General features: G+C 32.7%; 1 protein-coding gene across 1 annotated transcript in view; it reads left to right on the top strand.

Annotated features, from left to right (window-relative positions):
* Cad96Cb (protocadherin Fat 4-like Cad96Ca) overlaps positions 1-23951 on the top strand; it is an 898994-nt gene that overhangs the window by 204793 nt on the left and 670250 nt on the right. The gene's annotated exons all lie outside the window — the stretch shown is intronic.

Raw genomic sequence — 23951 nt, 5'->3', positions numbered from 1 at the left:
TTGAAGATGATTTATTATCTTGATCGCAACAAGTTGTTAAATTATTTGTGATGGAACTTTAATAATTTTATATCCAGAAGGAACTGCAGGCAAACATTCATGAATTGTGTGAACTTAATTTACATTTATGTATGCTTTAGTAGTAATGTTACACTTAACTTAAAGGGCATTTACCTTAAGAATAGATACAGGTTCATCTGACTTCTGAGTTTTAATTAGTGCAAGTATGCGTTTTTTGAAACCTAAAACTGATCCCAACGAGTCTTCTGGTTGAAAATCAATTGAGTGACTACACAAAATCACGCTACGAAGTGTATTATTGTTTGGCTTTACACTATATCGAAATCTTTTTTAGTATTTATATGTCGATAAGAAAATTATCTATATCTTAAATTTCATAGCTGCCCATTGGTAAAGTTACTACGTCTTCACCACGTAAAATTTATTATTACTCTCGTTCATATTAGGTATGGAATCGAATGTGACTAATTTCACTAAACCAAGAACGTAACTTTCTTGTGGAGAGCTCAATCTGAGGAAAATATTGTGCTTCGAGAACGGATGATGTATTAGATAAACTTAAAGTAAATGCGTTTTCCATGATGGTTCATCGATAAATGATAAACTGTTTCCCATCACTTGCTTATAATGGCTTACGGTTAAGATTATTACTTAAAAATTTTAGACAGAGATGATCACAGCTATAAGTATTAAATATTCGATATCTTTTTTAATTATACTTAATAATACCAACACTGAGGTATGACATCAAATCTAGCAGTCGTTGTAGATCGCCAAAGCGTTGAAATATGTAACGTTATCACCTTGTTTTTTGTATGCAACCCAATAAGTACCAGGACCTTCTTTATAATCTAGATTAAGAATATCTAATTCATTCTGATATTGGCCACTAAACGGCATATCGTTTCTCATGAATACTCCTCGAAAATGTGGTATCTTTAATATTTTTGCATATTTCATACTATTTTTATTTGTTAAAGCTCGATTAGGCAGTTTAACTTAAAACTTCTTTTTTTTATACCCGTCCTGGTTTTAAGTAAAGACCTAAATTTTTTAAATCTGATTTTAGAAAGAGGAATTTACCAAGTAAAATAGCTTCCATTTTTTTATTGTGTCTCGCATTCTCTGCAAGCTGTTTCTTGACTTTCTTTGCTGGATTTATTACTTTATACATACTACTCACTCCATCAGCAATGGCCTCTACAGCGCTTAGAGCTGCAAATATGGGTACGATGTATGGAAAATCTCTAATTTTTCGAGGTATGTGTAATATGCAAGGTATTCAATGTTTTTCTTATCACCAGCTTTTTTATGGCTGTTCAAGCTTCTTTTAAAGCAGAACTCACAACTTTGTGAGCACATTGACTTGTCACCATAGACTTTTTACCACTTGGAATTAATTTTTTTTAAATATGTATATATATATTTTTTTTTTCTATAGATGGCATAAAATATTTTTTATTTAGCAAACCTGAATAAGTTATATCACCTTATAAGGCACTACCCTACTCCATAATAATATTCGATGACATTGCCTGTGAAAAACAAAATAATGTCAGAGCCTTTTACTGCATGGGGTGTTACAAATATGTTGACTGCTTCTATCTTTGCCAATCTCATGCTGAAATTACAAAGCATTTAGTCCGAGGTAATTAAAACCTCTTAGTAACATTTTGACAAGATGTTATGAATTTGAAACACATGTATAATGATCATGTAAATACCAATATGCCGTATAATGACTTCAAAAAATCATGTGTTAGATGTTGGGGAGTTGGAAAACATGGATTTGTTGTAAAAAACAAGTAAAGAGATGCAAATAATGGTAGGTATAGGAAAGGAAGTAACTCCTTCACAATAAATAATACTTATTTTTATAAAGTATGCATCAGTTTTTTGTTAACTATCAAGCATCAAGAAGAATACGTTCTTCAATAAACAAAAAACCGCGAGAGACGCTGTAAAACGTGAGCATCGATTGTTAAAGTTAGGTACAGAATATTTTGAAAAACAAATTATTGAGACTTTCAGGCTTTTTACTGATCAATTTTATAAAATTATCTATTGAACAAATGAGGAAGAAAATGTACCGCAAAGCTTCAAACCTCAATCCAAAGAGCCTTTCAAGCCTTTGAAACAAAAAAATTATCGATGCATCAATGTTTCAATCAACTAATAGTAATAGTGACGATGAAAATACGTTTACATCCAATGATGTTATCAAAGACTATAATTCTAATGTTAAAAAGTAATCATCATAATGATTCAGAGCATGATATCAATAAAACTTTAATTATGAATTATTATTTTAAAATTCTTAATAAGAATGAGCCTGAATTAGTTTAAATTTATAGTATAAAAATAGAAAACAATGGACAATGTGTGCTTGGTAATTCACCCATTTACATCAAAAATAATCAAATTCAAACAAAGAATCTTAGATATCCAATGATAGATAGGTTGATAGAAATAATCATTAAAAAGTGTCCTAATAAAGCATACATGACACCAGACAATTTACCTTAATACAAACATGTCTTGAAAACTTCAAGTGCTCATAACAAAAAAAATGATTAAAATGATACTATTTGACCATACAACAGTAAAAAATTTAATGATGTTATTGCTACATTGTTTTATCTTACATACGTATAGAAAAAGGGTGGATACATACATTCATTTAAAACTGCTAAACTAAACTCGCAAGTGGACTATATTTACTGGGACAACCCTAACGAACTCGTTAATTGACTAAGATTGCTTGTGGCAGAAAGATTGGCAGGTAATTCTAGTTATACAAATAAAGTAATTTCAATCGTTAAGAAGTTTTCTGAAGCTAATATTATAAATAAAGCTTATTTGTTAAATTTAACTTCAGTATTAAAATTAGCGTTGATATATTTAGACGTGGATCAGTTAAGTCTGAAGGTGGTATTCGAGGTCCTCCTGGAATTAGATACAAAAATAGATGGTCAATTTGACTTAGAAAATAAAAGATTGTGCAATGTTGCATCAGCTGTTTAACCTAATAATGCTATAAATCTGACTACCTTACAGAAAGAAAAAGGTTTTATTTTGAATAAGCAAGAAAAAATAAATCTATTATTGAACAATTTGAGTGACGAATTCTCAGAAACAATACTAAATTTGCAGCAAGAAATTAATACAATTAAGGAGATTCTTACCCAGATATCTAATATAACTTCAGAAGACAGGAAAGACAGGAGTAGAAGTGGAAGGGCTTTATAAACCTGCGAGACGCAACTATCTCCGCTGAAAGTTTGACGTTTGGTGCTTGGATAAACCATGGTGAGCAGATCTTGTGGATATTATATCTTATGCTCGTGGAAATGAAGGTTACAGATACTTGCTGACTGTTATAGATGTATTTTTTAAGTATGAATGGGCCGTGCCATAAAAAATAGAACTGGTATAGATGTGACTGCAGCTATGAGAACTATATTAACACAAGGAAGAGTTCCAGCGAATTCGCAAGCTGATCGTGGTAAAGAGTTTTACAACGCAAATTTTCAAGGTCTCATGAAAAATTACAAAATTAACTTATACTCGACGTACAGTAGTCTTAAGGCGTCTATATGTAAATAATTTAATCATACCCTAAAACTCGCTATGTGCAAAAAATTTACTGTAAGAGGTAATTACAAGTCACTAAATATTTTACAACAGCTGATAACTTCTTAAAATAATCAAAATACCAAACAATTTGTGCTAAGTCAAAACATGTCATAGAAGTTACTGAAAAAAATACTTTACAAAAATTTATATATTGGAAAAAGGAATGAAATCAGAATTAAAAGTTTGTGATAAGGTACATGTCAGTAATACTAAAAAGTCTTTGAAAAAGGTTATACGCCTAACTGGTCGACAGAAATTTTTACTGCGACCCGAGTAGTACTAACAAAGCCATTTACTTACCATTTGGAGGATTATCAGCAGTAGCCAATCTCTAGTGGCCTTTACGAGCGAGAACTGTAGAAAACCAAGTATCCTCATACTTATCTTGTCGAGAAAGTTCTACGCTGATGGAAAAATTAAATTTTCGTTAAATGGTTGGGTTTTGACAATGCCTACAGTAGTTGGATTTTAAAAGAATTATTACATTTAAAAAAATATAATATAAAGGAGATATATGTCAAATGGATAGAAAAAAATAAAGTCATTAAAATACTTAAACTGCAAAGAAGTTAACTTATTAAAGAAATTTTTTATGGAAAAAAAATTAATACATAGTTTTTTTGTTTTTTTTTACAGAAAATATTGAATCTATTTACTTAAAAATTGAATATGACAATCATTATAAATTATAAAGAGCTCCATTTTCTGTATGGAATCTAATAAATTATTATACAGTACTTTTATTATACTAGGTAAAAATATTTGCAACTCGTCATTGAGTTCTACAACTGCCTTTATTACGTATTTAGTGTTAACTTTCTTTTATTTTGTAACCATGTAGCTGTAATTTACTATCATCTCAGTCATTTTCTTGCATAGAAGGAAGCCTCTAGAAGTGACTTTATTTAATCTTGCCAGATCAGACATCTGTAACAAAGAATTACAAAATTTGTACGAGTTTTAATATTTATAAAAATATAAACAATAGGTAAAAAATATTGGTATGAAGAAAAAAAATTAATTTACACCCCACATTTGTGCTTCGCCCTTTTTCTCAATAAAAGTTTTTCAAAATTGTCCGTCTTCACACGTGCTCTCTTGTGAGGTTATTGTTGGACGATAACCCTTTGCTTTATATACTAAGCGATCGATGACTTGATGTCACTGTCTGGCAACTCTAATCATACTAGTATGCAGCTGATGGTACGGTATTTTATACAAGGTTTCTAGTACCACATAAGGTAGCTTTACTATAGTAATCTCTCTCCCACTCGTTTGTTTTGAAAAGCTACTTCTAGCCCGTTGTCGTCACCCTGTTGTTCTTCTCTGTTACTTTCTTTATTAATTTTATCATTCTCGTGGGACGATGTGTCAGTCATAGAGATAACATTACATTGCTCGCTATCATGAAAATTCAAAGTTATCGTACTTCGTTTATTGTTTTGCGTTTGATCATTGATACACTTATTTTTCAGTTCCTCCAGATGTAAAAGTTCCTCTATTTCTTTTTGTGATGTTACCATGATGATCTCTTCTTAAATCATCTCTCGTATACAATCTGTTTCTCGTCTGTCCTCGTCATTATTGATTTTTTCTTCGCCTCCATCAGTTGTGAATCTCGATTTTCTATTTTTTGTTTTATGATCACTCGGTAATGTATAAGCATGACTCTTATTTCTTGGACTTAATATGTTTTCTTTATTTTGGTAAGCTTTCTCTTTTTATACCGCTCTATCTTGCCGTTTTTGACATACTTTATAAAGCCCCCAGGGCAATGTGTCAGTGATATTAGAGAAAATGCATCGCTCATCATCACGAGAGCTAAGAGCTGTTTTTTCGTTTTTCAGTGTTAATCTAGTCCAGACGAGATGTAATTTTAATTTGCCCTTAATTAATATTCATGTTTTAATAACGTAGGCAACCAATATAATCATCAAAATCAACAGTGGCTTTAACAACAATGCTCTTAACATCCTTTGCTTTTTTCATTATGTCTCTATTCTCAACAAAAATGCTATACATTTCACTTTTAAGACCGACAAATTTTAAAGTAATATTACTATTAGACACATCATTTATAAGTCTTACGATTTTCTAATTTTTAAGCGGAATTTTGTATTTATTATCTCTGGGATAGTTAAATGTATCAAATTCCTGAAAGTCGTTTTTCATAATTTCGTAAAAATCATTATATTTAATTTTGTATATCAAACTGTCTGTATCAGTAAACAACAGTTTGCAATCGATTTTTAGTTTCGAAATAATATCATTATCATGGTAGCAGTATACAAGCATTTAAGACAAGTCCAATCCACTAAGCCGAATATATACGGGCTTTCTCATTATTACTTCGAATCGTTGAAACTAAATTGACAAAGTTTTCATCAAAAAGATCACAGCAATAAAAGTTGGGCTTACCAATATATGCGCCTGCACCGTAACACTCATCCCAGTGGTCTAAAAGCTTAACATCGATTCACTTTTTTTCATTCTTTATAAGTATTATTGAAAAGTTTGAAAAAAATTTTTCAAACTCATTTTGAGCTTTTTTTCTTTCATCACTATCAAGGTCAATAGAAAAGCCTACTGTTGTAAAATAGTGAGCAGCGTCTAATTTGTATACTTCTAGACTATTACTTTTAATGTTTTCAAAAACTTTTGCTAATAGAAGCACATCTGTCTTAAGGTAAAAATCTGAATACTGTCCGAGATTTGCTGTATTAAATATTTTGCATGTAGTTAAAGCATATATATATAGTCCTCAGTACTTATGTGTGCATCATATAGTTTGCTATGAAAATCATTTCTTGATTTCAATTTTTTAAGAAATGTTTTTAAAAAAGCTGTTATGACACACTCAATATTTAATAATTTTTGCTTAATGTGCGATGACAATTTCACAAATTTTTAATGTTTTTTAATACTTTCAAGCACTAATATGCTAGTATCAACTTTATATTAAATTTTTGTTGTATTTTTACTATTCAACAGTCGTTGATGTTTTACTTACACTATTTAACAAAAATTAAAAAATTTTTTACACAGTCAGTATTAGCAGAACTATTAGATAGTCGCTCCATGAAGCGGTCACCGATTGCTAATGACCTCAAATAATTCCTACGGTGCTTTGGCATATGTTTTTAGCTGTCTGGTTACATAGATAAAAGCGCTACGTAGTGGTGGGGTAACAAAGAAAATATAATATATGTATAATGTATAAAGAGAGGTTGTAAGTGAGTATTAATGTTAGTTAACTGTTATTTGTACTAGCTTAAAGATGGTTTAATACGCAAGGCTTTAAGACTTTATTTAACGAATACATTTTTTAAGGGGTAGCAATTCTACCTTTAAAGGAAAAAAGTAATACACCAACAGTATTTCGTTTTAAGCCCCTTCCATCCTTGGGGCTAGCTAAAGCCTTAAACTAAGCGTAAAAATCTCTGGTTTGAGTGTTATTACCATGTTCTCGTTTGAAATTCTGGAGAAGTGCCCTATTAAAATTTAATAATTATTTTTTAGTTTATTGTTAAAGAGGATGACGTTATTTATGTTAAAGGACTTGAAAAAACGGAATGTCTTTGTCAAGTGCTCCCCGATAGGGATATAATTCATAAAATGCGATGTATAATAAATAAAAGACAATAAATAAGAGCTAAAGGACTATTTTCTCTCTCTTAGGTTCATTCACAACTTTGGAGTATGTTTGTCACCAAAACAATATATTAACTGTCACTAAAACAAAATATTAACATGATTCATGTGACATGTACAAATCATACATTTAAATCAGCCTATTGTGCTGTGAAGAATTCTGCAGCTTTAAAAGCAAGTATATTAAAAAAAAATAAGGCTTGATAGATAAGCTATTCCTTATATAAAGTAAATTTATAGAAATTTAAAATACAGTCAACCAATTTTGATCACCACCACCTAATAGAAATAACATTATTTTATATGCATCAATAAAATGATCACAAAAAAACTATTTATAAGTATTAGTTTTTCATCCCGATCCTCTTAAGGCGCTTTGCTCATATACTTCAGTTAAGATGCTGATAAATTAAGTAAAAGTGTAAAATTCAAGTATCACGCATCAATATGTGTGCGCATGTATAGGACATTTCAGTAAGACAAGTGAATTGTGTATGTCCAGAACTTATAACTGATGGGAATACATAGAGACCTTAAAATTTGGATTTCAAAGCTCAAAGTAACTCATGAGTTTGTACTTTTAAAAAAGCGCAAAAAAGTGCAAGTGTCTTTTTTAAAAATAAATGTCATTTCTTAATTTCATATTTTTATTTTTTTTTTTACAGCAGTAGTATCAGCAGCAGCAGTGATATCAGCAGCAATCTCAGAAAATGTATTCTCTCCATCACGATTTTCATTTGTTTCTGATAAACGTCATGCAATATTGCAACAAGATTTTGGATGAATATTCAATGTATGAGGATGTTACAGACTGCGATATACGCAAGCATATATCACCTTAAGAGAAAAAAAAAAAAAAGTTGGAATAGAAACATCGCGAATCTAAAGCTTAAGAAACTAAATTTATGTGAAGTTGGTGTAATATCCCTTCATTCAGGTAGGCAGTGCAACAACTTAAGATATTACCAGACATGATTGTATAGTAACCACAAGGATATGGAAATTCCATTATGTGCTGCTTACCACCTGATCGGTAAAACCGAAGCGACAGAAGGTTTTACACGGGCTCATGCAGGTCTTGTGTCGTTTTTAGAATTACTGCTGCAAAGACAGTATTTATTGGTGTTTATTGGTGTAAGATATATTGCGACAAAGATGAGTGTGAGGAGTTGTGCCACATGGCGAAGGGATTTCTTACCTCAGATGCTTAATTAATAATATTGGAATGGGTGTTCAAATACCTGTGTTCTCAAAAATATACGTATCAAGTTTTGTTTGCAAGCTCATCTATAAGCTTACTTTTAAGATTTGTATTTTTATAATATATACGTATTAAAATATTTTTTGTGTTTATTTAAAAGCCCATAACTCTATGCGTCCGCTCTCAAGAAAAAAATAGCAAGCAAATGGATAAGCATTGAGCGAGTGAGTGGATATTGGTGTGATTACTTGGAAAATATTAGCACGGGCACGCGTGCTCATACATGCATGTATGTATATGTGCATTTTCATGCATGCGCGTATAGGTGAGTGGTCAAAGTGGGAGCCTCCTCGCCAGTACAACATATGGTATCGTTCTCTCCCTTAGAGCCGGAGTAAGCCAGACACCATCCAGCATTATCACTTATGGATGCCCATACACAAGTGTGCTTTTTCATGCGCGTAGGTAAGTGGTCTCATTCCAAAGCGAGTCTAGAGAATAATCCGACACTAGAAGGGGGAGCGCGGATAAGCTCGAGCAATAGCATGGTGGACCCATGACCTCTTACACGTGCGGCACTCCTCCTCCACAGCAGTCACCCCAGCTTCGGAGCCCCATACCATCGCACTACAGCTCCCCCCTCGGTGAGCTAGAACCCTCAAGCTACTCCTCCTCCCTCGGTAAACCAGAACCTTCACGCTACAGCCTCCCCAGGGAGGTGAGCCAGAACCCTTCAAGCTTACCTACTAATACTTTGTATGTCTGGACACAGACTTGGTTTATTTACCCACTATTTTAGTAACAATTTACAAGCCAATGCGATGTATTTTTGTTTGCAAAGATATTTACATGCTTTTCGTTACTTAAAACACAATTATAGAGCAAACTCTTTTTTATCTTTGTCCTATTATAGAATCTGATTTCTATGATACAACTATATTTGAACGAAGTTACAGAGTTTTTGTTGCAGTACTAAGACGCCTGCATGATGATTTTACCATTAGTTAACAGTTTTATTGGTTCTGACGATAACCTTTTAAATATTTCTTAACGACCTTATATTTTTAATCGTTATTACTGTAATTTTGTTAATAATTTTGGTTTGTTTCCGTAAGTTAATGATACTTCTTCAAAACCTAGCATAAGATTTTTTTATTTGGGTTAAACTTTATTTACATCTAATCTCGTTATTATTTGTATTATTCCGTACAGGCGTATTGCCACTAACAACATCCCTACTTCTATGATTACCAAGAGCTTCACTATAGCTAGCAGCACCTCAAAAATTGACTTTATCATCACATTGTTGAATTGTTGTACTGAAATCATTGTTTCTTACTTTAATAAGCTTGAGTTTCAGTGTGGCAATATCGTTAACCGTTCTTTCAATAATATTATTGATGCTAAGTAGTATGCAATTATTTCGTAAGACTTTTCTTCCAACTTCATGAATACAAAAATCAGATGGACTTAAGTGGTCAGAGCAGAGGATTGTTCTCCAAAGTCATTTTGCCCATTTTGCTGAAGATTTATTATTTCTAGATTGTCAGAATCATTTTTCACGCTAGCTAGTTCTTAAACATAAAATATTTTTTTAGATCAAAACTTCTGAAACGTAAGCAATGTAACAGTTAGGAAAAAATTATCTTTCTGCTTCTCTAGTTCACAGAAAAATGCACACACGCGCGCGCTCACACACGCACCACAAGCTTTTATTTAAAAAAACTAACTTCTTTTTTATATCAAGCTCAAATCTCCTGGGTTGTAGAAACGTTAAGTAATTAAAATTGACATTTCTTCTTATTAAAAACATTTTCCAATTAAACTAATGAATCTGCACACACGTGTATAATAGGCAAAAAATATCCAGCTTCTACTTTATCACCTTCCAACAAAAACCATGCAATTCTTGTTTTTAAAGTTTTTATCATAAATTTCAAACAAGTATAGATGCCTTATATGAGTACGAATACAAAACAAGTCTGTTTTTAAGTAACATAAGAAATTATAATTCTTCTCATCGTTTGTAGGAGATATTGTTCAATTTTCTGACTGAAAACTTCTACTACTTTATATTATTGGGCTGCAATTTTCTAATGCTGAAAATGTACGTCTAAAATAATCGCATTTTAGAATAATACAACAGACTTTTTTCTTAAATGACAGATTTTGCAGAAGACGAAGTACATTTTATAAGGACAAATAACATTTAGGCAGACTTTCTATGAATTAAAAGTTACTCTACGATAGTTTTAAATATTTTTTTTAGTTAATGGAAATACAAAGAAACGCATACTATGCTGTCATAAAAAGTGTGGAACTCAAGTGTAGAAGAAACATTTAAGAATGAGCATAGCCAGGACTTTAAAGCGATCCTTTTTACAGAAATAAAAACATTTATACTATTGCATCGTACTTTTTGCACTAAAAGAGCAGTTCTTGTATTTATCTTGAAAAAAGTCAATAAGGCTTCTATTAAATTGTAAAGGTTATTCGATGTCTTAATTCTCCTAGAGTAACATCTATTAGTTTTCTTTGTCCTTACATTATCGATCAGTTTTCTTAATTTTCTCTATTTTTTTAAAAAAGAGAACTCCATGATAATAATTAGACAATCTTAGGTTGTTGTAATTCAAAATTTCAGAAGCAGAGAACTAATGACCTTTAATCACAATACGGATAGTGGTTGAGTAAGAATTCTGACGGTTTGTACTCTGCTAAGGATGCTTTGTTCAAAACTGCTAAGAGAGTGATAGTGAAAAAAAAGATGGAAACGACATATAAATACGAAAAAAAGCATTCTTTGATTGAATATGGCAATTTTTTTTACTAAGTATTTCAGTACGTATCACTGTTACGACCTTGTTTCTTATAAGCTTGTACATAAATGTTAGCGTGTTTTGTTAATATTTAATCATTTTAATCCAAAAAAACCATGAGAATATAATTACAAAGTGAGTTCATAAGATACAGCAAAAGTAGTATAAAAAATAAAAACCAGTCGGGAGTGTTACGGGTGACTCTTGGAAAATGTGAAAACATACTCAAGGCGTGACTGATATGTTATGTATAAGTGTCGACACATTCCACTGGGTTTGACACATTTTTGGCATTAAATTTTTTTTTTGCAGGGGGAGTTTTTGGGATGGACCTTTATTGAGTAGTAGAAAAGTCCCTGTCCTGCCATAAATGACACTTCTGTACGACAACTTTTTATTTTTCATATGTTAGACTAGATTGTGGCAGTAATGTCGTTGAGACCAAGTTGCTCTTTTAATACTACAATATAACTCATGTTTAAGAGTAATGATTACTAAAGTATTCTAGATATATATGAATCACGGCGTTTTTCAACGTTTGTAAAAGTTGTAGCAGGTATTCTTTTACACACTTTAGGATCATACTCTAGCTGTCATAGTTACCATCATACTAACATGCTAATATGCGAGTGTTACTTTTTCTTAAAATTTGTATGCGCACAGCATGGCTTGGCCAGAGGCCATGCACAGCATCTGTATGTATATAAATGTGCATGTATGCTTAGCTGCTTGTAGCCAAATATGACATAGTATACCTATATATTTTGGCTGGCAGTAGCGTAAACTCAGCGCTCCTTAAGAGAAAGAGAAAGAGAACGGTATACCTTAGTACGTCAATATAGGTATGAGAGAAAAAGCGTTATCTTTTGAAAATTTTTACTTCCCAAGTGGAAAGTCCAAACCTCGTATAAAATGTTTTCACATAAAAAAGTAAATTAATGGTATTGATAACGTAAGTAATAATTTTGTAACTCCTTAGTTGATTCCTCAAAGGGTGTTTTTTTTGTTACTTTTTCTCTCAGTACTTCAGTCTCAATAAGTTAAGATCTTATAATTAGCGATTTGTCATGTATTTTTGACGTACGGGCCATCCCATAAAAAGAATTACATTTTTTGTCCTAGTCGATTACAACGTTATGTAAGGACATATCAATCTGGAAACTTTTTAAATAATCAGGCAACGTCTTCTGCACAGAAAAACTTGGATTTTAAAAAAGTATAAATTTAGTTGTAAAAATTTGGCTAAATAAGCCTTACGGACTTTTGTCTGACTCGTTAATTTGCAGTTTTCATGAAGCTTTTAAGCAAGATACGTATTAATCATAATTTTTTTTTTAGTGGCATAGAAAAGTGAAGTTATGAATCAAAATTCTCATGCAGTAAGAGAAGAGAAAAAATTACTTGAGATATGGATAGTGTTTCAGTAGTGGGTCCAAAATTTGGTGAATTAAGAATTTCAACGGAAAATGCTCTTACAAATGTAAACAATTTAGTTTTGGCATTCTGACTTAGATGTTTCATATTCTACGAAAATAAAAAATATTGTACAGGTCTTTTTTAAATTTTTCCATACCAGTAAGCCTAGGCTCGTGAGTTTGTAAATGTCTCCCTAAAAAAAAAACTGAGAGCTAGTAACTCTATAAAATGTCGAGTAACTATCGACAGAACGTGGGCAATTAAAATACAGCTATTCCATATGTGATAGAAGTACAATATAAGAGCAAGCTTAACCTTTATCTTGTACTTTACAGTGTATAAAGATTAAACAACAAATTTATAAAAGCATGTAATGGTTATTTTTTTTTTAATACGCAGTGATGCTATCTAAAAACGCTTTGTATTTCTTTTAATAGATAATAAACTTGGACAGTGACTTGTAAAGATCTCAACGGTAATCGGATAATATAAATACTAAAAAAAGCCAAAGATTTGTTAACAGTGCTTCTATCTTAATTATAATAAGATTTCATGTCAGCCCGTTATACAACTCATACTTGTAAATAACATAAGAAAATCAAATTTTTTTCGTTTAAATCTAGCAGGGCCTGAAGAATTTAACTCATTTTGGTTACGGACCATATGAAAATATATTTTAATGATTTAGTACCAATTTATTGATCCTAGCCCTTAATATATGCCAGTTTTTGTAAAATGATCCGTAAGTACTAGAATAATGATCTCCAACGTATAGGCTATTCAAGTGGAAAGTACATTCAATAAACATCCAACAGACGTATTCCTGCACAATAAAATACAAAAAAAAGTTATCGTGTCACGTTATTCTATATAAGCCTCGCAAATAAAATGAATTTTCATGACAAATAGCTAACACCAGCGTGACATGTAGCATAAAAAATTATAGAATATATTTTATAGAACAAAATTAGTTTCTAACTATCACAAGTATTTCTTATTGACGGGATACTATTTGTTACTGGAAAACAAGGAAATGTCACATCTGGCATTTTCATTGAGCTGTTCTTACATCTTCTGTATGAAAAACTTACCCCAGGAATTTGAGCAATTTTTTTTCATCTGATTAGTAATTAGTGGTTTCTAAAGTTTCATAATAAATTTCTTGTTTTGAGAAATAATAATACACAGTTTTTTAACAATAAAAGTAATAAAAAAAATTGATGTATCTAGTATTTTAAAGTCAATGTCCTTAATCTCGCTAATCATGATTAACATCCAGGCTATGACTTTACAAACAAACACATGTATAAATGTATCCATTAAAAACGGTCTGTTATCTTCACACGCCTGTAAATGCACTGAATATGTTAAAAAAAATTGTTGTGAGAATATAGTGAAATCTTAATAAAAAATAACGATCGTTATTGTTATCGTCATCGTTATCGTCTTCGTCATCATCATTATTATCATGATGAGCATTATTATTATCATCAGTCTAAGTATCATGTTTATTATTCTTATTATTATTATCAACATCATTATTATTACCATTACTATCATCACTATTATTACTATTATCCTTATGGACTTAACGATTAACATCATTACATTAGCACGATCATTACCATCTTTATTATTGTCATCGTCATTATTGTCATCATCAATATTTTTATTATAGTTACTATGATTACTACAATCACTATCATTGTTGTCATTTTCATCATTATTATCATTACAATGATTATTATTACCTTTATTGTTATTATAGTTAAGATAACAATGATTACTACTATCACCCTTATTATTTTTTTGGGATGGATCTTTATAGATCATACATAATAAATTTCTTTCAACTTTTTTCTCATAAAAAAGGGGATAAGGAATCTTCTCCAAAGTTTTAGAGTTCTTGTATTTCATGCCTGACAGCATGTTTTTGCAAACCTGTCTTTTTTCCTAATCCATATGTTTTCTTCGACAGATTATGTAAGGCCTTTCTGTTAGTATTCTTTCTCTGAAATTGCATTCTGTAGCTTTTACAGAATATACCAACATGAGTTAGTTAAGTTTACCACTATTTTTGTGTGATTGCATAATGACAACGCTGGTCTTGTCACTGGCACATCAACTGCTGCTGAGGGTTATAATGCCACTCACACAAAAAATTTTATATAAATATGTCCTTATTCAACTTTTGTTCAATATTTTGTTTTTATAAGTATTTTTGTTAATAATTTTATTTTCATTATTATTATTATTATAACTTAAATTATTATTATTACTGTTATTATCATTATTATTGTTATAATTATAAGTATTATTATTAATATCATTACTATTATTACTATTGTTAAAATGATTGATACTATTCATATTATCACTTTTAATAATTTTTTTCTGATAATTTAAAGTTCAACGCCTTGTGGCTTAGGTTTGTCACTCTTCTAACTTCTACCAGAAGTATGACAGATCTTGCTATGTGATGAATGTTCCTAGTTCTGTGGACAGCTTTTAAAAACCTTTTCTTTGCACTTATCAATGCAATTTTATTTTAATATTTTTTAAAAATCGTTGTCTTTGTTACATGCCTTTAGTACTTCTGCAAAGGTTCTCTTCCTAGTTGTTTTATCAAAATAACCTTGTTCATTTTTTTCACCTCGTATAACTTTTTTGTATCGTTTTGTAAAATAATAATTTTTTTTTTTCAATCGGTGGAATATTTCCTGACTCTTTTTTTGGTGAATATTTTCTCATACCAAATGGTTGCCGTCTGCTCTCTTCTATTGAGAACCTTTTTGAATTTTTTTTTGTACTCATCGTTATTACTTTTGCTTCTTTTAGCTGCGTTTTAGTCTTTAGTTGCACAGTCATCTTTTTCTTTTTTTTTTGACAGCTGTCAGGTAACGCAAACTTACAAATACATCCTCAAGATTGAGTATTGTCAATATTTCCTTAAGTATTTTTTAAAAGTAGTCTTTAAGAACTAAGCAGATTTTATAAGGGCTAATCCAGCCATCATTCTTAATCTCAAAGTCACTTCTTGTCGAGCAGGTGTCTTTTTCATCGTTTTAAGGATTTCTGCTAGACTAAAAAACTTTTTCTTGTTTTATTTCTAACTAGTAAAAATAGATCTCTAATATGCTACTGCCACTAGCTCAGCCAGTACTGGATAATGACCTTTTTTCTGGCTGGTCTAATCATATCATTCAATAGAATTTTTACAGACTGATTATAAGTCATTGATGAACCAAATACCAAATAACTTTAACTTTTCAAAATAAACAAGATACAAAGACAGTAATTGTTTCTATTATTATCATTATTATTCTTATTAATATAATCATTATTATTATCATAATCATAACAAATATTATGATCATTACCCTAGATTCTTTTACGAGACTCTTTCCTCGACGTTTTAGTTTCCAGAAACTAATTTATTTTATTTAACCCAATCAGCTTCAACCGCCACAGTGGCTAGGATCCATGCAGCTGTGGTAAGCCAACCTTTATCCACCACCCAGAGGATGTGCCCTATAGGCCAACTGCCTTAGCCCGAGAGATCTTTATCATTATTGATACCATTATTATTATGACAATTGTTTTTTTTATTTCTATTATTATTATTATTATTATCATTATTGTTCCTATTTTTATTCTTATTATTGTCATTATTACCTTAAATATTATTATTATTATTATTATTATTATTATTATTATTGTTATTACTATGATTTTTATAAGTATCATTAAAACTATTAAAATTATTGCTATCGTTATTAGTATTATTGTAAAAATGTTTATCATTATTTTTATTGTTCTTATTATCATTGTTATCATTATTATTTTTTTTATTATTATTATCATTTTTTTAGTCATCATAATAACACTGAGAGGTATTAATATAATGATTCTTATAATAGCACTCTTATAATTTTTATCATTATTATTATTACTTTTATTTGTAGTCTTTTTTTATCTGTATGCGAGGCCATTCAGAATGCCTTGACGCACGATAGAAGAGGGCAAAACTCCTGCCCTGTAGGGGACTGGTAGTCTGACGGTGTTGGTAAATTTTAAGCAAGGACAGTGAAGTGTTGACTACTTATGTGGCCTTGCATTTAAGTGTTTATCACAATCATGATGTCACCTTCTTTTTATGTCATCTAGTCATTTGCTGTTTTGTGAGAGCATCGATTTCCATTGCTCTTTCTTGTTGATGGCTTGGGTAAGTCAACGCAGCTTGGACCTGCAATAGTCATCCTGCTTATCACCTTTAAAACTTCATCTACGCCTTGTAGGCACCTTGCTTTAAGTTTTTTCTAGTGCCTTTCTAAATGCTAGACATTCAGCCTCTCGAGTGATTATTAGAACTAGATTCTGCCTTATCTCATTTGCTCCTCGCAGTGTCACTGTTCTTATCTGTAGTGAGCAATAAAGGATTTAACTTAAGTCAAGTTTAAGGTCAACCTTCTCAGTCATTCGAGTGTTACCCTATTCTCATCCTCTTTAACGAAAAATCACTCTTCCACGGTATTAGATAAACTGCTTAAAAGGACACGTCTATCCTTTATTTCTCTAATTTTGCGGAGATGATTTCCATTGTTATTTGTAGTGACTCCTTCAACTGTGATCTAAGTCCTTTCCGGCTTCAATTTACTCCTTATCTTCTTTAAGATTTCGTCAAAGCTCTGCCCTTCCACTATCTTTACAAAGATTCTCTTTTTCCTCTTTGTGACTTTTTGTTTGTCATTCCTGCTGGCAGTCACTATGATTTTTGGGACAATATCGTGGCCTTTTTTGATATTGCTTTTTTCTTTGTAAAGAGGAATAGAAATATTTTTTTAATTTTTAGGGCTTCTGTTCCTCTTGTCTGCCAGCACGCTACTTGTAAACAGTATTCCCATCAAGCGCGTGATCCTACCTTTTTTCTCTTACCGATATGTCTTCCTCTTGAGGCTAGCATCAACTTACTTTAGATGAAATTCTATTTTTATTTTAGTCCTTTTGCGACTTTCCTCTAAATTTTAGAGTAGGTGAACAGCCATTTTCATGCTTTCTTTAATAGGCATCGCTATTAAAAAAACATTATTGTAGACGCGTCCACTATCATTCTAATTTTATTTTACAAGTTCTGTAAGGTCAAGGTCCTTCTTTGTTTATTTATCCTCAAGCTTTGTTTCCATCATATTAGTGTGATTCACGTTCATCTTTTAGTTGTTTATTAAGAAGCTAATAGCACTGACATAACTTACTTTACCTGCTGTGCTTAACAGCCTCTCATGCTCGTGGCAAGGTAACAACGTGGGGTATATCTGTGGATGTTTCTTATTGGAAGGTATCTCCTCTAGCCATTCTATTGCAGCACTGTAATAGGTATCCCGGTCCATAACTACGTTTGTGTGGCCACGTGATAATGATGCCTGTTCTTCGGCTGACACAGCCACTGGTGCTGTGGATTCATAATCACCTTAAACGAAAGATGTCAATAAATAATCCTTTTTCTTGTTTGGTTTTTATGACCTTAATTGTTTTGCATTGCCCCATAAAAGACAGTGCTTCCCTTTTTTAAATCAATAAATATACTGGAAAGGGTGTAAATTGGGGCAGTATCTTTCTCCGTTTAAAAAAACGATCCCACTTGATTAGACCAGCTGGCCCTTTCCCTTAGATCTCCAAGGGGACTGTCTTGGCATTGTGTGAGAAAGTGTTTTACAAACTGTGTACGTATAGTGCATGCTTTTTTTAGTTTATGACGAGTGCTCCAAAGACAGGCCAATAGGCATACGCGGATCCCCAGCAGCGCGCGAGTTCGTCCACCCTGGCTGAAGTATTACCGTTTAGCCTCCTCAGTGGTAGTAAGGTTATTTAGCCCACCACGTCTTCGTAAGCCAGACATACAGTATTATGAGATGCGATTAAATGGCATTCTGTAGGCCTCATCGTCTGACTTGACTGATGCCCCAAAACCCCCACGCCATGAAGAAATGATGTCCCATCACTGCCACTGCCATCAGTTGTTATTTTAGGTATAAGCTCTTGATTTTCTCGTATTTTTTTTCCTTACTTAAAAGAAAAATTAAGGGTTAAGTTACCTGTCATTCACCAAGTTATATAACAAAAAAGTGTTAAAACTGCCATTTAAAATCCTAACGTTCCAACATCATCTATTACCTTTTTTAAAATGAAAATTTCTACAACTTTGAAATTCAATGTATTTATTAAAAAATTTATTTGGCTACTGTAAGCCTTACGGTATGGCTATATTAAATGTTGGAAATAGATTTTGTTAAAAATCTTAAGAACTTCAATACAAGAAAAATTTTTTTACAAGTTTGACACTAAGTATTTACACGTTTATTTTTTCCAATACAAACAAGTCGATGTAACTTAAAAGTTCTAAATCTTACCGTACTTTTGTGTTTATATTAAATGTTTAGGTTTAAATCGTTGTTCTATCTGACAACAAAATTAATCCTTTCTAAGATGGTATTTCTTGCTGATATATACAGTTTAATCATTTTGAAATATGACATTATTGTTAACAAAAGACATTATACTTGAACAATTTGACGTGATATACCGTCTTTAGCCTGAGAGATGGTATACACGTAAGGTTAAAAATTACTATCTGTGATCAACCTCACAACAGGAGAAAAACCTTATAACTAGTTCAGATCCAACATATATTTACCATAAAGTTTTGCTCAGACAACTTACATCGCAGTGTAAAAATTGTAAAAAACACTTACTATCACTTTGTTAAATGATGACTTAAAATTACTTTCATTAAAATCTAGTGGTGGGTACTTTGAAAGTCAACAATAAAGAAAACTCAGACAATCTCTGTCTGCGCTCTGGAAATGAGAGTTCACAAATTTATCAGCTGTATACAGAAAATAGACTTTGAAGATATATATGTATTACATATGATCTCTTTAATGTCAATTTTCTGCTAGTGAATGAGTCTTAATTTTGTCACCAATGTCACTTTTTTACATAAACTGTCTATTCTCTATCTATTTTGCCCAGTGGGGCACGTATAAATTTTGTGCGTTTAAAAATCGTTTTTCACTAATGTGACTTGTCATGGCAAGACTAAATTACGAAAACACTTCGGATCTTAACTATTTATAAGATTTTACAACTTTAGTGAGATTAGTGGCAAGTACTAATTTTTTTTCAAAACCCCAGCTCTTGGGCTAAAATGCATACCACCTTTTGTTCAAAAAATAAGACATCAAATCTAGTTACTCGATTATAAAATTTTTTTGTGTCATTGCTGATGTGTGTGAGGATTACTGATTTACATGATTTAACATGAAATAGAACACTATTAAATACAAAATGTTAAAGTTATATCCATTTCTCTGTGTTGAAAAATTGAATTTTATTGGGGGATAGGTTCAATGACAAAATAAACACGCAATAGATATACAATATATAAGTGTTTATTATAAGAAAGTCGGAACGTGTGCTGTGCAGAAAGGCGCGGCGCGGTCTGCTGATGCTGCTCGCGAGTGCTCCCCAGCAGGGCAGAAGGGTGATCGACGCGCAGTGAAGCGCACAGCGGTATACTCCAAAAGGCTGATACTGCTCCCCATTTCAGACCAGTCACCACCGTGAGGGGTTTCCAGCCACTTTCTAGTTCTAGGGGAATTGGAAGAACTACCACCAGCGCCCAGCGAAACATGCCAGGGGTCTGACTTAGAAAAATTTACGTGCCCGTTAGTCGTGTCAAGCACATTGCTCATGCCGCTTGAAGGTAAATTTTATCGAGTAGCATGGGCGTTGTGCTTGAATCGGGACGAACGCTTCAGTCACGATCATCAACTGTCCCGACTCTTGATCAGTCATTCCAGAGCCAACCGTTGGGCAACAGCCTCAACGATGATCGCGTCCATGGGGACCGCGAGGAGGCGCGTTCGCAAGCTCCCACCTGGAGCAACACGGTCAGCATGTAATACGGACAGGGACACAACTCCCTGATGGCTGGACCCTTAAGCCACACACACCCGGCTTTCAATGTTTGTGAGTCCGCACCATCCGTTCACGACCTATTTCTTATGTAAACACTCCCGTCATCAGTCCTGACAGCATCAAGGTTGTCAAAGGAGAGTTTCTTTCCTTGAGCAGTTCAGGGCGAGGTTGCGTTCAAAGGGAGGTCAACAAGCATGGTGACCGTAATAACGCATAGGCGTTCGTATTTGGCATAAACATGGGTAGTCGACAATTTGTTGTATGCTATACTTTCTTACCTTTCGAACTTGTGCTTGGTCCCATAAATGGTAACGCACATTCTTATAGGCCGCAATGCTTTAGTTTGCTGCCGGCTTTCAAAATTAGGCACTCAGCCTGCCAGTCAAGTTCTGCCCCATGCATGATCCCTTACTTCGGATTCTTTGTCAGGTCACCCAATCTCAGTGGAGAGAGGCTTTCCGTATCGTCCGCTTTTCAGTTCACAATCTTAACCAAGTGATTCGACTGGCCGTGGTGTACTTAAGGTGACACATACCTTTGCCTGTCGCTTCTGCGCTTCAGGTCTTGAGCTGAGACAAGCCCAGCTTTGATCGCAATTGGACCTTGGTCCTTATTTGTCTTTAGAAGGGTCATCCACTCTTCTAGTCTTGCGAAGGGCACTGCTACTCTCGTAGGGGTCCATGCGAGAGTCAGTCAGTTGCTCTTTGCGCTTTTTCACACTTATTTGCCTTTCGCTCCTGCTTGTAATCACTAGCAGATTTTTGTTCATCTGTTCTCATGGAAGCAAGAGTTGCACGAAATTTTGGGTCTTTGATCAGAAGAACCTGCTTCCCCCAATCGCAGTGTTCTTTATGGGCTTCGTTTTTCTGAAAGGTTATTGAGCCTCAGTCTCTCAACCAGGTGGTCAAGTTCCGGTTCCGGGTCTCCTTTCATGCAGCATTCTCCCGCTCACGCCTTAGTTGAAGTCGTTGAAGCATGAGATTTGATTACCGTCATTGAGAGAAAATGGCGCTCATTTTCCCTGGCTTGGGGTCACTCGGGCTTGCCACACCCGTGCCGTCATTTTTTATGACTGCCCCCTGAGGATTCTGAGACGAGGACGCTTGCATCCAAGCCGGCTCGTCCAGGGATAACCACTTCACTTTACCTTTAGTCAATCAATTCTTTCAACTTCACCTTGACTTGGTAAAGCTAATTCTGATTTCGCCACCATTGCGAGTTCCTTCACTATTGGGACTCATGGCGTTACCATTCAGCTTCACGTGGAGACATCAGGTTAGGCACTTACCAAAGCTACAACGTAGAAAACTCTTCACAGTGGTTTCGCTAAATTCCCAGCAGGGCAATATCGTTAATTCTCGTGCTTATCGCTAGGTACGATGCGATCGACACACGTCAAAATGAATATAGGTATACATGTATAGGACTACGCCAGCTGTCGAAAACACATCAAGTAGGGTTTAATACAGATACATACAACTTACGTACACAAGTGAATACATATGTCACAACAAATTTTATAATTAATCGGGATCGAAATGAACTGAATTTTTTTTCTATTTACAATAAAATTCCTAATATCCTTAAAAAAATCTTTTTTGAAAATTTGATGTAGCCGTACTGTGATGTTCAGTGTAGCCAAATAAGTTCTCACATTTGTAACTGTTTGTAACGTCAACTTTAATATTAGACAAAAATCTTTGCTTGTGGTTCATGAATTTTATAGTAAAACGTATTGGATTTTGAACTTTTAAAAACTTTGATTAAAAAACGTAAAAGCAGATAATGTTAAAAAACTGAAATTTTAAATTACAATTTTTACAATGTTTTGATTTATAACGTTGCAAAAATCAGCTATAAAATAATTTTACCAGTACTAAAAACTAAAAAGTTGAGTTACTAACTGATGACTTTTAGTTTTTTTTATTGCTGATTGATTATTACTAGCTGTTTAATAACAAAAAAGCTGGCAGGATTATGTCTCAAAACTATTTAATGTCACTGGAGCACCTTCAGTAAAATTAGCGGGATTTTTTTTTTACCAAGCACTACGAGACGTAAAATCGTAGGTACCGTACATTTGGAGGTGAAAAAATGCCTTTAATTTAACATTCACCGTTTATTATTATAAAATCTGTGACATGTTTAACCTTGCTCTTCAATCCATACATTATTAGTAAATTCATCCGTATCCGATGAGAAATAAGAACTACAGCCTATCACAGAAATAAAATTTTCGGAGGAAAGATTTTTTTTTGACCGAACCTCTAACTCACCCTAAAATCTAACCTTCACTTGAATATCTAACTCTCACAGTATGGGATAACTGTTCAAATACCACTTCAATACCCTTTCTTTTTTTTTTGCTTTTTCATGTATGTCATCAGCAAATGAAAAGACAGTTTCACTTTTTATACATACAACAAAACGTGGCTCGTTCGTAACCGTGATGATAAAAACTAGCTGTGTCAATGCTACAGGAACGAGATTTTATTTTAGTTCAAGCTTTTTATAAGCCTTTTGTACCACAAAAAAATACTGCAGAACTATTTTTTTTTTAAATTTCACTCACCATTTCATTTAGTTTGTATTTAGACTTTTCCTTATTAAATCTATTATTTTTTGGCAATAACTTTTCATAAATTACACCTAGTTGTTCCTACATAACATTACATTACTCATGCTATTAAAAACTAAATGTATAGAGCTGCCAGTCATTGATCAGTAGTTACGGTAATGTCCAATATTAAGATAAGCCCTCTAAATAACTAACACTTTTGATTTACATCTATTTGTTTTAATAAACACTTCAAGTCTTATCTTTAAACCAATTATTTTTCCAAAAAAAATATTTATTATATTTTATGATATCTTACAAGTTTTAAAGCCTGTTTTGACTACTCAATTTACGAATTTGGACAAAGTAAGAAAACGAACAAACAGAATATCTACTTCTTCTTTCAATAAAAAGAGACAAGTGGCTGTTTGACTAGGATGACTAGTGCACCGATAGCTATACGACACAAACTAGACATAACGATTGGAATACTTTTATCAGATATTTGGAAAGTAAGCAGAAGTAAAAGATGCCAAGTTTTCGTTCAATACACTTACATGTATTGTCACCAAAAATTTATTAATAATCCAAACCAAGCAAGTCAATCTTCCACCCGATAAATCGTGACACTAACAGCAATACTTTAAGATGTCTTGCCAAACAAGTTAAATTT

The sequence above is a fragment of the Copidosoma floridanum genome, unplaced genomic scaffold (assembly GCF_036245765.1).
Source record: "Copidosoma floridanum isolate Cflo_tuat_1 unplaced genomic scaffold, Cflo_Japanese_pri ptg000023l, whole genome shotgun sequence".
NCBI lineage: Eukaryota > Metazoa > Arthropoda > Insecta > Hymenoptera > Encyrtidae > Copidosoma > Copidosoma floridanum.
This window is presented reverse-complemented; position numbering and strand designations above follow the sequence as displayed.